The sequence below is a fragment of the Amaranthus tricolor genome, chromosome 4, assembly GCF_026212465.1.
Source record: "Amaranthus tricolor cultivar Red isolate AtriRed21 chromosome 4, ASM2621246v1, whole genome shotgun sequence".
Lineage (NCBI taxonomy): Eukaryota > Viridiplantae > Streptophyta > Magnoliopsida > Caryophyllales > Amaranthaceae > Amaranthus > Amaranthus tricolor.
The window spans coordinates 23852460-23868865 of record NC_080050.1 but is presented as its reverse complement, the minus strand read 5'-3'; the positions used below and the strand labels follow the sequence as shown (position 1 = coordinate 23868865).

Sequence of the window (16406 nt, the reverse complement as noted above, 5' to 3'; positions counted from 1 at the left end):
ACAAAGTAGTGTTAAACATGTCTTCAAATATACAACAATTCATAAATTCAACATGCATGATTTTCACAACAATAATACATGTAATAAATTATTCCATACTCAAAATTATCATTTTGACATCATTTATTAAGATTTAAGAACTTTTCTTTGGGAATTTTATTTTTAAAAACAAGTTTATACACAAACTTTCCCAACTTGTTCTTAAATCCTTTAAAAATCACCCCATGTGACATACTTCTATCCTTAGCTCCAATAGTACTCCTTAACCTTTGGTACAACTTCTCAATAACTAAGATTTCCAACTCCTTTGCTACAATTATTTTTAAAGAATTCAAAAATAGCATTATTTCGGATCTTTCTATGTAATTTAATGACTTTTGATTTCTAAGTAAAAATTGTTAGATTTACTTACTCATTGATATTTTGTTGCTTTGGAGATTGATTAGTGTTAAGAAACACTTGTTGAACAAGTCCCACCACTTGAGAGTTTTTGGCTAGGAAACAAAAATAGGAGATTGTAAGTTGATGGAAGAAAAATGTTTCAAATTTTCTTCTTTTAGCCAAAGTTTCTTGGCTTTCTTAAGAGATTATTTTTCTTAGTTATTATGATGAAATACCCATTTTATAATATCTTAGTTTATAGAAAGATTTCATGTAAAAAGAATTTTACATGAACAAGTTTTAACAAAACTAGTGAAATAAAGGAATAAGTATAACTTACTTTATTCTTGATGGATTTCTTCAAGTTTGGTCTGTATGTAAAGCTCTGGAAATGAAAATTATTTTATGAAATATTTGAGTTTTAAAAAAAATTATTTTCAAAAGTTTTTGATGTGTTTTTGAAGAAGATTTGATGAGAAAAGCAAGTGTTTTAGTAGTTCAAACATTGTAGGATTCTAGTGTTTATTCTTGAATGAATTTGGGAGCAATGAATTTGTGTTTATGGCTAGATAAAATGGCATATTATGGGCTGTTTTTACTTTTTATTTTAGCCTTTGCATGCTTGTAATGATGCACAATCTAGATTAGAACAAAGGGGATTTTGGGTAGAGTGTTTAGGTTGTGTATGTAAGTGAACAAATAGCTAAAAAGGGGTATGGGACAGCCAAATGGGGCTGCTATTTGGGGTTGATTTGACGTGATTTTTATCCTCAATTTGGTATATGGTGTAAGAAATGTTTATCTAAGATAGTTTAAAGTTTGAGTAAAAATTATTGTACATGTAACAAGTTATGTAACTTGTAAGTCATGTTTAAAAATCACTTGTATATGTGTATGAAATATTTTATTTATTCCCAAATTGGGTAAAAAAAGTTTTCGAGTAAGTATTATAATATTTCTGAAATGTTGTGGGTAGTTGCTCAACTTTAAGTTTTATCTTCAAAGATTACGATAGTTGTTACGATTTATAACCACATTATAAATTGACGAGTTTTAATCATCGTAGATTTTTTTTATTACTACCATCACTAATTAAATAAAATTTAGATGTCAAATTCGTGATTAAAATGAGATTAATTTTTACGACTGTTTCAAGTAGCTTAACAAATCCAAACTCAAAATCCAACTTCACCGTTGCGTTTAGAATATATGAAAACCCTTGGTTACCAATTTTCATAATTTTTAAAGTATCTTAAGTATTTTAAACATATTTTAAAGCCAAACTCAAAATGAGATTAATTGCTTTTTTTTTTTTAATCCATTTAACGCTAAAATTTGTTGATATCTAACTTTATAAAACATATATTCTGAAATAATCATCCAAATTAAATTTGCAATATGTACACTAAAAAAACTTCAACCAAGTAGCTCTTGATACCACGTGTTATACTTGGCTTCCAAGTAAGGATGGCAATGGGTCGGACTCGGCTCGGATTATACATACTCCAACTTTGCTCCGGATTTTAGTTGAACTTTTTTTTTTCAGTCCACCTCCACTCGGAGTCAGATTATGCATAGTCCAAGTTTGCCCCGACTCGGACTCTCGGACCTCCAACGGAGTCGGGTTATTATCAAATTTTATCGTTGTGATATTGTACTAACACTACAAGAAAACTTGTTTTTAGCAACAAGTTTTAGCAACAACTATATTTTTTTCGTTGCGAAAAATACAAATTGTTGCGAAATCCGTTGTTGTTGCTAAATAATCGTTGCCATAAAAAAAATGAGCGCGGGCTTTGAAATAATTAATATTTGTTTTTTGCAACGATACCAGTCGTTGCTATAAAGCATTATTAGGTAACGCAACAACACGAGTCGTTGCGAAAAATTACTTTATGTATTGCAACAACAATGTCATTGCAAAAAAAAAATTGAAAACCAAAAACACGGGAAATTGGAGAAAGAGAGAGAGCTTGCTTCAGAAAGCCAAGCCTCACGCGACGCGAAACAGCAAAATCGCCTCCTCCCTGCTTCAAGCCTCCTGCCTGCTTGCCTCGCCTCCGGCCTCCCCACGTCGACGTCATACCTCCGGTGCTCCTGTCCCTGCCTCCCCAGTGCCACCGGCCACCGCCGTCACGCCGTACGTTTAATCGTTTATGAACCCTAATTTTTGAATGTTGGTTTTGTCGATTGTTGTTTACTCGTTTTGATGCCGGTTTTGATAATTGATATTGATTCTCTATTTCTCTTGATCTTGATGTTCTGAATCAAATGTTGAAGAAGAATGTTGGTTTTGATGCTGGTTTTGATTTTTGAATGTTAGTTTTGTCGAGTATGTCGACTGTGGTTTACTCGTTTTGATGCTGGTTTTGATAATTGATTTTGATTCTCTATTTCTCTTGATCTTGATGTTCTGAATCAAATGGTGAAGATGAATGTTGGTTTTGAATGCTGGTTTTCATCATTCGTTTTCTTTTTGATTTTATGGTGAAGATGAATCAAAATATGAATGCTGGCCTGGTTTTGATGCTGGTTTTGATGCTTGAATGTTGGTTTTGTCGACTGTCGTTTACTCGTTTTGATGCTGGTTTTGATAATTGATATTGATTCTCTATTTCTCTTGATCTTGATGTTCTGAATCAAATGGTGAAGATGAATGTTGGTTTTGAATGCTGGTTTTCATCATTCATTTTCTTTTTGATTTTATGGTGAAGATGAATCAAAATATGAATGCTGGCCTGGTTTTGATGCTGGTTTTGATGCTTGAATGTTGGTTTTGTCGACTGTCGTTTACTCGTTTTGATGCTGGTTTTGATAATTGATATTGATTCTCTATTTCTCTTGATCTTGATGTTCTGAATCAAATGGTGAAGATGAATATTGGTTTTGAATGCTGGTTTTCATCATTCGTTTTCTTTTTGATTTTATGGTGAAGATGAATCAAAATATGAATGCTGGCCTGGTTTTGATGCTGGTTTTGATGCTTGAATGTTGGTTTTGTCGACTGTCGTTTACTCGTTTTGATGCTGGTTTTGATAATTGATATTGATTCTCTATTTCTCTTGATCTTGATGTTCTGAATCAAATGGTGAAGATGGATGTTGGTTTTGAATGCTGGTTTTCATCATTCATTTTCTTTTTGATTTTATGGTGAAGATGAATCAAAATATGAATGCTGGCCTGGTTTTGATGCTGGTTTTGATGCTTGAATGTTGGTTTTGTCGACTGTCGTTTACTCGTTTTGATGCTGGTTTTGATAATTGATATTGATTCTCTATTTCTCTTGATCTTGATGTTCTGAATCAAATGGTGAAGATGAATGTTGGTTTTGAATGGTGGTTTTCATCATTCGTTTTCTTTTTGATTTTATGGTGAAGATGAATCAAAATATGAATGCTGGTTTTGATGCTTACGGTTTTGATGCTGGTTTTGATTTTTGAATGTTGGTTTTGTCGACTGTCGTTTACTCGTTTTGATGCTGGTTTTGAACCCTAATTATAATTTCTTCATTTATGAACCCTAATTCCCTAAATCCCTAATTATAGTTTGTTGATTTACTGATTTGTTTCATTGTTTCTTCATATCAGCTCTTCAATTTCTTGTTTATTCATCTCTAAATCTGTAATTTTTTTCCATGTTTGTGCTTCTTTGACTTTGCAGGATGAAAACTGATAAAAAACCACCGCTTGCGACCTCGCGAAATCTCTGATGAGGATTCATGGGCATCGATCAGTTCTAAAACCATCTAACACAAATACACCTTTTCGTACACCAGATATTTTTCTAATCAACACTATTGTTGGAATATGAAGAGATGATCAAATGCAACAAGAGGGGGGGGGGGGGGGGGGTGAATTGTTGTGTATTGAGTTGTACTACGTTTTTGCTCTAACTTGCGGAATTTTAGCAAACAAAATAAAACTTAAACTTAAGAAGCAAGAAATAAAAAGGAGACAAAGATTTTACGTGGAAACCTTCTTGGCCTAATAAGAAGGAAAAACCACGACCCCCCGGGATTTCAAAATTCTCACTATGTTTAGGCAATTAATTACAATTACACAAAACAATGTTTGCTTCACTCGAAGCTTCTCTACTCTAGGCCTAATTCTCTTTCTCTATTCTCCTTCTCTTTCTCTTCTCACGTTTCTCTTCTCTATTCCCTTAGACTTCCCATAAGTCTAATTACAACAAAACACTCATTAACCCTTACAAGGCCAATTCTCAAGAGATTAAAAATTAAAATAATTACTTAAGAAAAATATAATAAATTAATTGGCATTGGAAAACTGAAAATATTTTTCTTAAGATGATCTCCCTTTAATGGACACTCTTTGATTCTCTTAGATTGATTTTGGTTCGAGCAAAGTCCCTTCTATTTATAGAGGGAACAGCCAGCAGTTACCATAAGCATAACGTCCACTATCTCGCACATACCTCCACTTCCCCACGTTCTCAAAACAAAAGGTGGTGGAATTAAGAAAGTGTCCGGCTGTTATTTGCTCAAAGAAAAACCAGTTTCCATAATGCTAAAAATAGCATAGGAGTTTAAAACATAAGATCCTAAAAAATAGGAGATCTAAATCTAATAAAGAAAAAGTCTTAGGCTATTTTTAGAAAACCTAAAAATAGATTAGCCAATTAACTTACTAATTAATTTAAGCAATTAAATTAATTCTAAACCATTACATCAACTTAAAAACAGAAAATAATTAATTCACAATTTTCCAGTCGATGCTATTCTCAAGACCTGCTACGTAGGAACAACGTACTGTCTCCAGCTTCAACTTCAGTCAGAATGTTCATTTTAGGAACAGTAGACTGTACGTCTATTTTGAACATTATAACACTTATCTAACATCTTGGACATATTAAGACATGTACATCTTCCACGAACCAAGTCATAGGCTTCATCAACGATTCAAACTAAATCGGATATATACCTACAAAACAATCTCTAAAAATATGTTTGTTTATTTAAAAGTGAAGTCATCATCAAAACCTTAAGAGGCCAACAAATTCCCCCTTTTTGATGAGGACAAACTTTATAAACAAACTTAAGTAAAATAGAGTAAAACAAAATTCTTAGAGCATACTAGAGATTAAAGCAACTCTAAATAACTTAGCAAATCAACTCGTTACAATATAATTTACCAAGCATTCACAATAAAACAATTTACTCCATAATATAAAATATGTTTAAAAATTTTCAAAATTAATTAATCTAAAACTTAAATGAAATAAACTAAAATAAACTAAAATAAATAACTAAACTGACATAATTAAACTAACATAATTAAACTAACACAAATTATTAAGCATTTTCAACAAAAACAACTTGAAAACAAATTCACAAAAACAAGTAAATATCAATCAACTTATCAATCAACTTGAAAACACAGATGATCATTAAGCTAGCATAAACTCAGCACATTATCATCAATAAGAAACAATATAAATCAACCAAGATATGTTACTGTGTATTCATTGCTCTTCTTAAGTTTGTGCATAATCTTCCCCCTTTTGTCATCAATCAAAAAGAATTAGGGACTATCAAACCTCAGCACAAACCATATAGATTTGTCAGTGATGAAAGCAAGAAACAATAATAAAAGTAAGTGCCATGAATAAAAATCAAACCTGCATATAGTTAATTGTCACAGACCATTAATAAAAGCAAAGAAAGAAAAGTAGCAATTGTTCAACATTACAACAACAATGTACCCCAGATGGTACAAAGTAAAAGGTGAAATTGTTTGTGAAATGTAACAGCCAATCAAATCTTAGAAACATAGGGAGAGGGTTCAAGGGGCAGTCTCTTCTTCGTCCACATATTCGGTCTGCACTTCTACTGTATCCAACTTTGCACCAAGACGATGCTCCATCATGGTAAGTTGATCAACAATTGAAGCGAGTGAGACACGAACTTCATCTTGAAAAGCACTGAATTGAGACTGTAGATCATTAAGCTTGGAGAGAACAGAATGTGAAGATGCTGTAGGAATAGGATCAGCACAACCAATACCAGGAAATGATGGAAATGGTGGTGGTGTAAAGTGAATAGGTGATGGACGTGGTGATGAAGTTTGATTTGGTTGTGGAGTGGTTGGCTTGGGTGAGAGAGGTTCGTTTGAAGTAGGCTCAGGAATGGTTTCAGAAGTGATATCATCAACCGTTACAGCCTTTTGTTTTGAAGCAAGCCTCCTACTCTTCCTTTGAATAGCTTTACCCTTCCTCCTTAATGCAATCACAACCTCTTCATCACTGGAATCATGACAGAGATCATGAGGCACTTCTTCTCCTAAAGCTTCTTCCTCTCCTTGTTCCCCCTCAGTTCTTTTCCCCTCCTCCTGTTCCCCTTCTTCAGTGGGAACAGGCCCTTGTTTTTCCTCCTCTTCTTCTTCTTCTTTTTCTTTTTCTTTTTCTTCTTCTTTTTCTTTCTTTATTTTTACTTCCTTTTCAATTTCTTCTTCTTCTTCATCTATTTCCTCCTCATCAGAACCTATAACAACTACTTCTTCTGATTCATTTACTAACACCCCTTCATCATTTATTTTCAGATGCAAATTTTTCAAACATCTTGCACCAATTTTCATATTGGGTCCCATTGGGAACTCCAGCCCATCCAATGATACACCAAACTTACGAAAAATCCATGTCAACAGCCCCCCATAACCAACAACATTCTTTTTCTCAATACAGTCAGATAAATGCGATATCATCAAAGATGGAAAATTTATTTTTATTTGATTGTCCATGCAATAAATCAAAGTTGCATCACGTAGACTCACCTCACTCCTCTTAGAGTTTCGGGGCAAGATGAATCTTCGTGCTACATTATAGAGTAATTTATGCATTGGAGACAAGACATTGTGACTGATTTTACCCCTTTTCTGTTCAACCCCTAAAGACTTAAAAATCGTTTTTTCATTTATTCCAGAAAAAACTATCTTAGTACCAACACTATATGTATCAAACCCAACATTCGGAATTTTGAACCATTCTGCCAACAAAGCGCTGTTAAACTCTAATTTCATGTTCCTAACCATACTAGAACACTTTCCACTGTCATTGGAGAAGTTTGAAATAAACTCTCGCATAATGTTTGGGAAGATGGGATTACAACTAAACTCAGTCATCAAAACCTCCCATTCTTGAAATTTTAAAATAGTATGAAGTTGAGGAAAGTGTGTAGAGTCATACCAGTACTTATCTACCCCAAATTCGACGGACATTTCCTTTGCAATCTCCTCAGCACTGTTAGGATCAACTTGCTTCAAACGCTTGGCCGTTTTGGAGGATGATTCACTTTTTGGTGAGAATGTTTTGCGTTTTGTTCCAATATTTTCAGTAGTTTCTTGGGATGGTAATGGTGCATCTTTCAGTAATGGGGATGGATGAACAATTTTTAAAGGTTTTGGCTGGGTGTTTTGGTGAGATGTAGAGGCTTTCTTTCCTGATTTTGAAGTTTTCTTGCTTGATTTTGGTGATTTCATGTTTGAATTTTGAAAGGTTGAGGAAGAAGAAGGACGGTTTCTTGTGACGGTTTTTGAAGAAGGAAGATGATGGTTTGAGTGATTTGATGTGATAAAGGGTTTTTAAAGAGGGTTGACGGTTACCTCACGTCCTTTCTCATCAATGCCATTCATCATGGCTTTTGATATGGAAAGATTGTTTGGGATTAAAACCGTTTCCCATTATTTTTAATTTAAGTTGGCCGTACATTTTTAAAAAAAAAATGTGAAATATGAATAAATTATGAAATATGAATATTAAAATAAAATATGAAAATAAAATAGAAAAAGGATGAATTATAAAAAAATATAATGAAAATAACGAACATATTGCTGTGGTCTGATCAAACTAACAACATGCAAACAAGAAGATATTCATAGTACAAACTTCATTACGTGTTTACCTGATCCATGCAATAATTGATTTTCAATCAAAATTTTGAGGTTGATTCCTGACCCTCTTTTTTTCATGATGCTTCATTGGAAATTTTATGCAACCAACTTTAGTGGAGCTTGATCATACCAAGTTCCAATCTCATCTTTTCATATTGTTCTCTTGGAAGTGGTTTGGTCAGAATGTCTGCAACTTGTTCATTAGTATTAACATGCTTTAATATAATATTTTTGTTTTCTACATTATCCTTAAGAAAATGATGTCTAATATGTATATGTTTAGCTCGTGAGTGATGCACTGGATCTTTAGATATACATATGGCACTGGTATTATCACAATAAATAGGAACACATTCAAATTTAATACCAAAATCTCTTAGTTGCTGTTTTATCCAAAGCATTTGGGAACAGCAAGCTGCTGCTGCCACATATTCAGCTTCAGCTGTGGATAATGCAACCGTGTTTTGTTTCTTGGAACTCCATGAAACTAAACAAGAGCCAAGAAATTGTACCATACCTGACGTGCTTTTTCTATTAACTAGATCACCTGCATAATCTGCATCACTAAAACCTTTTAAATCATAAACATCACTTTTAGGATAAAATAGGGACAAGTCGTCTGTTCCCTTCAAATATCTTAAAATTCGTTTGACTGCCGTGAGATGTGATTCTTTAGGATTTGATTGAAATCTAGCACATAAACCAACACTAAATGAAATATCGGGTCTACTTGCAGTTAGATACAATAAAGAACCTATCATGCCTCGATACATTGTTTGATCTATGTTAGTTCCCTTTAAGTCTTCATCTAATCTAACATTTGTAGCCATTGGTGTATGGTTGGTTTTAGCGTTGTTTAGTCCATATTTCTTTAGAAGTTCTTTTATGTATTTTTGTTGATGAATAAAAATACCATTTTCAGTTTGTTTAATTTGTAAACCAAGGAAGAAATTTAGTTCTCCCATCATGCTCATTTCAAATTCTGTGCCCATTAGGTTAGCAAATTCCTTACATAATAAATCATTAGTAGCACCAAAAATAATATCATCAACATAAATTTGAACAACCAAAATATGAGAACCTTTATTCTTAAAGAACAAGGTTTTGTAGATTTTTCCTCTAACAAAGTTATTTTGTATCAAAAACTTTGATAGTCTTTCATACCATTGCCTAGGAGCTTGCTTCAAGCCATATAAAGCTTTGTCAAGCTTGTAGACATGATCAAGACAAGAGGTGTTCTCAAAACCTGGAGGTTGTTCAACAAAAACTTCTTCATCAAGAAAAACATTTAAGAAAGCACATTTCACATCCATTTGATATAACTTAAAGTTCATAAATGCAGCAAAAGAAATTAAAATTCTAATAGCCTCTAACCTTGCTACCGGAGCAAATGTCTCAGTATAATCAATACCTTCTTGTTGATTGTACCCTTTGACCACGAGTCTTGCTTTGTTTCTTACAATTATTCCATGCTCATCTAGCTTATTCCGAAATACCCATTTCAAACCAATTACCTTCTTGCCTTTTGGTTTGGGTTCTAAGTGCCACACTTTATTTCTTTCAAATTCATTTAATTCATCTTGCATGGCTACTATCCATTCGGAATCCTTTAGAGCTTCTTCGTGATTTTTGGGTTCAAGTGATGATAGGAACGCAAAATGAGCACAAAAGTTTCTCAGTTGGGATCTGGTTTGTGTTCCCTTATTCATATCACTTATAATCAGGTCAAGAGGATGGTAACTTTGATATTTCCAAGGTTTGGGCACAAATTCTCTTGAGGGAACAGTAGCATGTTCTGATTCAGCATCTTGATTTGCATTTTGTTCAGCCACTGGATCATCTTGGTCATCTGTGGGAACAGCTGGATTGGGAACAGTCTGCTGGTCCTGTTGTACTGGCAGTTCCTGGATTTTGTCAGTTTCTCCTGCCTCTTCTTGTATCGACTGTTCACCTGCTGTTCCTTGATCTTGCACCTTCATTTCTTCATCATCTTCTAAATTTGCAAGACCTATTTGGATATTTTTTATTTCCTGTTCACTTGTTGAAAAGTTAGTTTCATCAAAAATTATGTGAATAGATTCCTCTACGCACATTGTTCTTTTATTATAAACTCTATAAGCTTTGCTATGTGATGAATAACCGAGAAATACTGCTTCATCACTTCTTTCATCAAACTTACCCATATTTCGTTTACCATTCACATGAACAAAACATTTGCATCCAAACACACGAAAATAGGAAATATTTTGGTTTAACACCTTTGTGTAATTCATAGGGTGTCTTAGAAGTGATTGGTCTTATTAATACACGATTAAGAATATAACATGTAGTATTGACGGCTTCTGCCCAAAAATTTCTAGGTAGACCACTGGCAATCAACATGGTCCTAGCCATTTCTTCTAGGGTTCTATTCTTCCTTTCTACCACTCCATTTTGTTGTGGTGTTCTAGGAGCGGAAAAATTATGATTTATACCATGTTCACTACAATAATTCATGAAGTTTGAGTTTTCAAATTATTTGCCATGATCCGATTTAATGTGAACAATTGAATTATTCGTAGATTTTTGTATTTTATTTGCAGAAGATACAAACTCATCGAAGGCTTCATCTTTGCTTGCTAAAAATAAGGTCCAAGTAAATCTACTAAAATCATCAACTATGACAAACACATATCTTTTGCCACTACGACTTTGTGTTCTCATAGGTCCACATAGATCCATATGAATTAATTCTAATGGTCTAGAGGTAGTCACCAGAAACTTTGATTTAAAGGATGATCGCACTTGTTTTCCTTTAGCACAAGGATCACAAATTTCATTTTTGAGGAATTTTATTACTGGTAATCCTCTTACTAGGTCTTTTGATCTTAAGATGTTAATCAATGAATAGCTAGCATGACCTAGACGCTTGTACCAAAGAAGTGGGTCTTCTTCTATAACGCTTAAACACGTTAGACTGTTTCTGGGAACAGTGTCCAGGTCCACCACATAGGTGTTCCCTTTTCTGATTCCCTCTAGTACAGGGTCTCCTGTGTTGTTCCTAGAAATTATACATCGTTCAGAAGTAAACTTAACAGAGTTACCTTTGTCACAAAATTGAGAAATACTTAAAAGATTGTGTTTTAGATTCTCGACTAAAAATACATTGTCAATTGCATGGGAACTTGACCTTCCAACCTTTCCTTTAGCGATTATCTCACCCTTCATATTATCACCGAAGGTTACAGTTCCCCCATCATATGCTTCGAGTGAGAGAAATTTAGATTTGTCACCCGTCATGTGCTTGGAACACCCACTGTCGAGATACCATGAGTTGTTCCCCCTCACTTGAACCTGCAAAGCAAACTAATGGTTAAGTTTAGGAACCCAGTCAGCCTTGGGTTCCCTGTTGATTATATTTGAATCATGTTTCTCAATCCATATGCATTCGACATAAGTTTCATTTGCTTTAGTGTGCTGTTCCTTTTTTACACATTGATATTTTAGGTGTCCATTTTTACCACAAAAGGAACAGATTTTACTACTAGGGAGATCTACATATACCTTTTTCCTTTTTTCATTCTTATCATAACCTAGACCTTCTTTACTCTTGGTTTTAGCATTTAGAATCCATTTGGGAATTTCATTGATTTTCCCTTTTCCTCTTAAGTTAATTTGATCTTTTAGAAACTTATTTTCTTTTTCATATGATTCTAATTTTAATTTTATTTCTTGAAATTCCGTGCTAAACACATGAGTGGTTTTATCATTTTCAACCAATTTTAATCCTAGCAATTTGTTTTGATTTAATTCAATGTTAAGAATAATAAAATCCTGTTTTAATTACCTCTTTTTCCTTAGACTCTTCATGAGATGCCATGAGACATAGGTTTGCTGTTTCTTCTTCCACTGGAGCTTCTGTCTCAGCCTCGCTCTCCGTATCACCCCAAGCTGCGATTATTGCCTTTCTAAAATCAGTTTTGAAGTTTCCCTTCTTATATTGTTTTCCAACTTCTCTTGCTTTTCCCTTGCCCTTCTCATTTTTCCATTGAGGGCAATCCTTGATGAAGTGTTCAGTGCTCCCACACTTGTGGCATTCAAAATTTGTCTTCAAGTTAGCAGTTCCTTTTTCTTTGTTGTTTCTTTGATTTCTATATCTGCTGTTCCTGAAGAATTTATTGAATTTACGTGCCAACATAGCAGCTTCCTCTTCACCAGCGTCTGACTCTTCACTATCATCTGCTGCCAGAGCCAGTCCTTTATTACGGGAACTGTCAGCTGTTCCCAAATGCAATTCATGAGTCATGAGGGAACCAGCCAACTCTTCCAAATTAAACTTGGTGAAATCTTTCGATTCCTGAATGGCTGTGACCTTAGCTCTCCAGCGTTCGTCTTGAGGAAGACTCCTAAGTATTTTCCTAACTTGTTCATCAACAGGAATAATCTTACCAAGAGAGACCAATTCATTCGTGATATTTGTGAACCTGGTGAACATCTCTTGAATGTTCTCTCTAGGTTCCATAACAAACCTTTCATATTTGGACATTAGGAGGTCGATCTTGGATCGCTTCACTTCACTAGTACCTTCATGGGTAACTTCCAGCAGGTCCCAAATCTGCTTGGTAGTTTTGCAACCCATTATACGATTGTGTTCATTGGGTCCAAGACCACAGTGAAGCAATTTGATAGCAAGAGCATTCATCTCCATCTTTTGAAAATCTTCTTTTTCATATTCAGTGATTGGTTTTGGAATGGCTTCGTTATTGTAGTTGATGGTTGTCACCTCAAAGTCTCCAACTTCGATAACTCTCCAAACTTGATAGTTTTCGGCCTTTATGAAGATTTCCATTCTATTTTTCCAGTAAGTATAGAATTTCCCATCAAACATGGGTGGCCTTTGTGTGGAGTACCCCTCTTCCATGCGCTCGTTCATCTTCAACATCTCTGTGGAAACAGGATACTGCTCTCAGGGTTTCCTGATAAACTGAGGAACAGGGCTCTGATACCAATTGTTGGAATATGAAGAGATGATCAAATGCAACAAGAGGGGGGGGGGTGAATTGTTGTGTATTGAGTTGTACTACGTTTTTGCTCTAACTTACTTAAACTTAAGAAGCAAGAAATAAAAAGGAGACAAAGATTTTACGTGGAAACCTTCTTGGCCTAATAAGAAGGAAAAACCACGACCCCCCGGGATTTCAAAATTCTCACTATGTTTAGGCAATCAATTACAATTACACAAAACAATGTTTGCTTCACTCGAAGCTTCTCTACTCTAGGCCTAATTCTCTTTCTCTATTCTCCTTCTCTTTCTCTTCTCACGTTTCTCTTCTCTATTCCCTTAGACTTCCCACAAGTCTAATTACAACAAAACACTCATTAACCCTTACAAGGCCAATTCTCAAGAGATTAAAAATTAAAATAATTACTTAAGAAAAATATAATAAATTAATTGGCATTGGAAAACTGAAAATATTTTTCTTAAGATGATCTCCCTTTAATGGACACTCTTTGATTCTCTTGGATTCTCTTAGATTGATTTTGGTTCGAGCAAAGTCCCTTCTATTTATAGAGGGAACAACCAGCAGTTACCATAAGCATAACGTCCACTATCTCGCACATACCTCCACTTCCCCACGTTCTCAAAACAAAAGGTGGTGGAATTAAGAAAGTGTCCGGCTGTTATTTGCTCAAAGAAAAACCAGTTTCCATAATGCTAAAAATAGCATAGGAGTTTAAAACATAAGATCCTAAAAAATAGGAGATCTAAATCTAATAAAGAAAAAGTCTTGGGCTATTTTTAGAAAACCTAAAAATAGATTAGCCAATTAACTTACTAATTAATTTAAGCAATTAAATTAATTCTAAACCATTACATCAACTTAAAAACAGAAAATAATTAATTCACAATTTTCCAGTCGATGCTATTCTCAAGACCTGCTACGTAGGAACAACGTACTGTCTCCAGCTTCAACTTCAGTCAGAATGTTCATTTTAGGAACAGTAGACTGTACGTCTATTTTGAACATTATAACACTTATCTAACATCTTGGACATATTAAGACATGTACATCTTCCACGAACCAAGTCATAGGCTTCATCAACGATTCAAACTAAATCGGATATATACCTACAAAACAATCTCTAAAAATATGTTTGTTTATTTAAAAGTGAAGTCATCATCAAAACCTTAAGAGGCCAACAACTGTTAATGAGTTTGCTTTTTGTATTACATTTTTATTTCTGGGTTGATAATGCTGCTTATTTTTCCAATTAATTCACAAAAGCTTTTTTTTATTTATAAATTTTATGAAAAATTTCCATTAGAAATCCTAAATAGCCTTATAATTCCTGTTGCTGTTTTTTATTCGGAATTGTCAAATGATTCAAGAGATTCTGTTGCATTTTTTCTCTTTGGTGTTTATGGGTACTAATAATTTCTTCCATTTACTAGAAAGTTTTATGAAAATTTTTAAATAATAATCTGAAATACCTGTATTTCTTTGGAATTTGTTCGTGTTAGGTTCTTCAGGATAAGATTTTTCTGGGTTTTGGGTTTTTGTCGGTCAGAAATTCTTCTATAATATTAACATTCAGTACTTTGAAAATTGGGTTCATTTATGTTCCTTTGATGAATTGGAATGAACTGAAAAAAATTGTAGATTTCTCGTTACGTAAGTTGTTTATGTCAAAATATCAACTCAACTATCGTATTTTGTTCGATTATCCGATTATCCGATTTCAAAAAAATTTATTCGATTATCCGAACGACATGACGTTCGTATTTTGTACCCCAACATTGAAACTATTTGATATGATTGCTTTGCTGTAGGTCTTCTCATTTGTTTTTGGAAACGGTGATCCAAATCAAGGAATTGAAGAGAAGAGGTGGAAGCTGGTAATGTTTGAGCATTGAAATTAGATTGTTCTTTTCAAATTGAAGCTGGTAATGTTTATTCAAGTTGATTTGTATGTTATATCATAAGGTAAGTACTATGTTGCATATAGTGGGATCCGTAATTCTATATTGATGTATGTTTGTTGTTCTCTTCTTGAGTTTATTCAAAATAAGACGGAAAAGTATTAGAATACGAGGTAGCTAATTAAGTACGTTATTTCATGAGTTATGTACTATGCTTATGTGTTGCATATAGTGGGATCCATAATTCTGTATTGGTGTATGTTTGCTGTTCTCTTTTCGAGTTTGTCCAAAATAAGACTAAAAAAATAATAGAATATGAGGTAGCTAATAAGTTAAGACCATTTGAGCTCTCTTACAGGTCATTAGTTTCATGGGTTAGTTTGAAAGGCGGGGCTTCAACAAAGTACTTTACATGTTTATTGCTGAAGAGTTTTGAATGGATGTTTTGCTTATTTTGTAGATTCAATACAAACGGAGGTGTCAGATTCAATGGAAGCAGATGAAATTGAAGCATCAACTATGGAGATTGAGAATGCAAAGTGCCTATCACTTGTAAATTTTTACATGAAAACTTGTATATGGTAGGAGAATTATTTTGGAAAATTGGTTATACGTTACATGTATATGAATTACGTGTATTTTTGACACACGATAATATTTGGGACGTGTGATATTTTGGGATACAAATTATTATATAATGATAATCGGTGATATTAGTTTAGTTGGTTATAAATTATTTATTATTTTAATTGTCTAGTTTATATATAGATTGTAGATTGTTTTAGAAGATAACAAAGACGTTGCGAAAAATGTGTTCATTTTTTGCAACGGTAATAGTTGTTGCTAAAAACATTAATAACAAATTTACTTAATTGTTTTCCCTACAGTAAAGTCGTTGCAAAAGATTGACTATCATGTATTGCAACAATTTGAATTGTTGTGAAAAACATATATTTAACAATGAAAACAGTTGTAGCTAAAAATGCAGAAAATTAGGCAACGAGCTTTTTTGTTGCTAAAAACGTTGGAAGGAATTGCAACGATACTTCTTTTACAACAATAGATCTCGTCGCAAAAAACAGATACCTTTTGCAACCACCATAGTCGTTGCTAAAACCTTTAGCTACAGCTGTACCCGCAACAATGGAATTCGTTGCAAAAAACATTTTTAGCAACGAAATCAGGTTTTTAGCAACGACTTTTTCTGTTGCTAAAAACAA

At 33.7% G+C, this 16406-nt stretch overlaps 1 long non-coding RNA gene across 1 annotated transcript in view; it reads left to right on the top strand.

Annotated features, from left to right (window-relative positions):
- The first annotated feature begins 2321 nt into the window (after positions 1–2321).
- LOC130811147 (uncharacterized) overlaps positions 2322–16406 on the top strand; it is a 33392-nt gene continuing 19307 nt past the window's right edge. The window contains exon 1 of the long non-coding RNA XR_009041123.1: positions 2322–2521. This is a non-coding gene — a long non-coding RNA (uncharacterized LOC130811147). The remainder of the gene's footprint in view (positions 2522–16406) is intronic.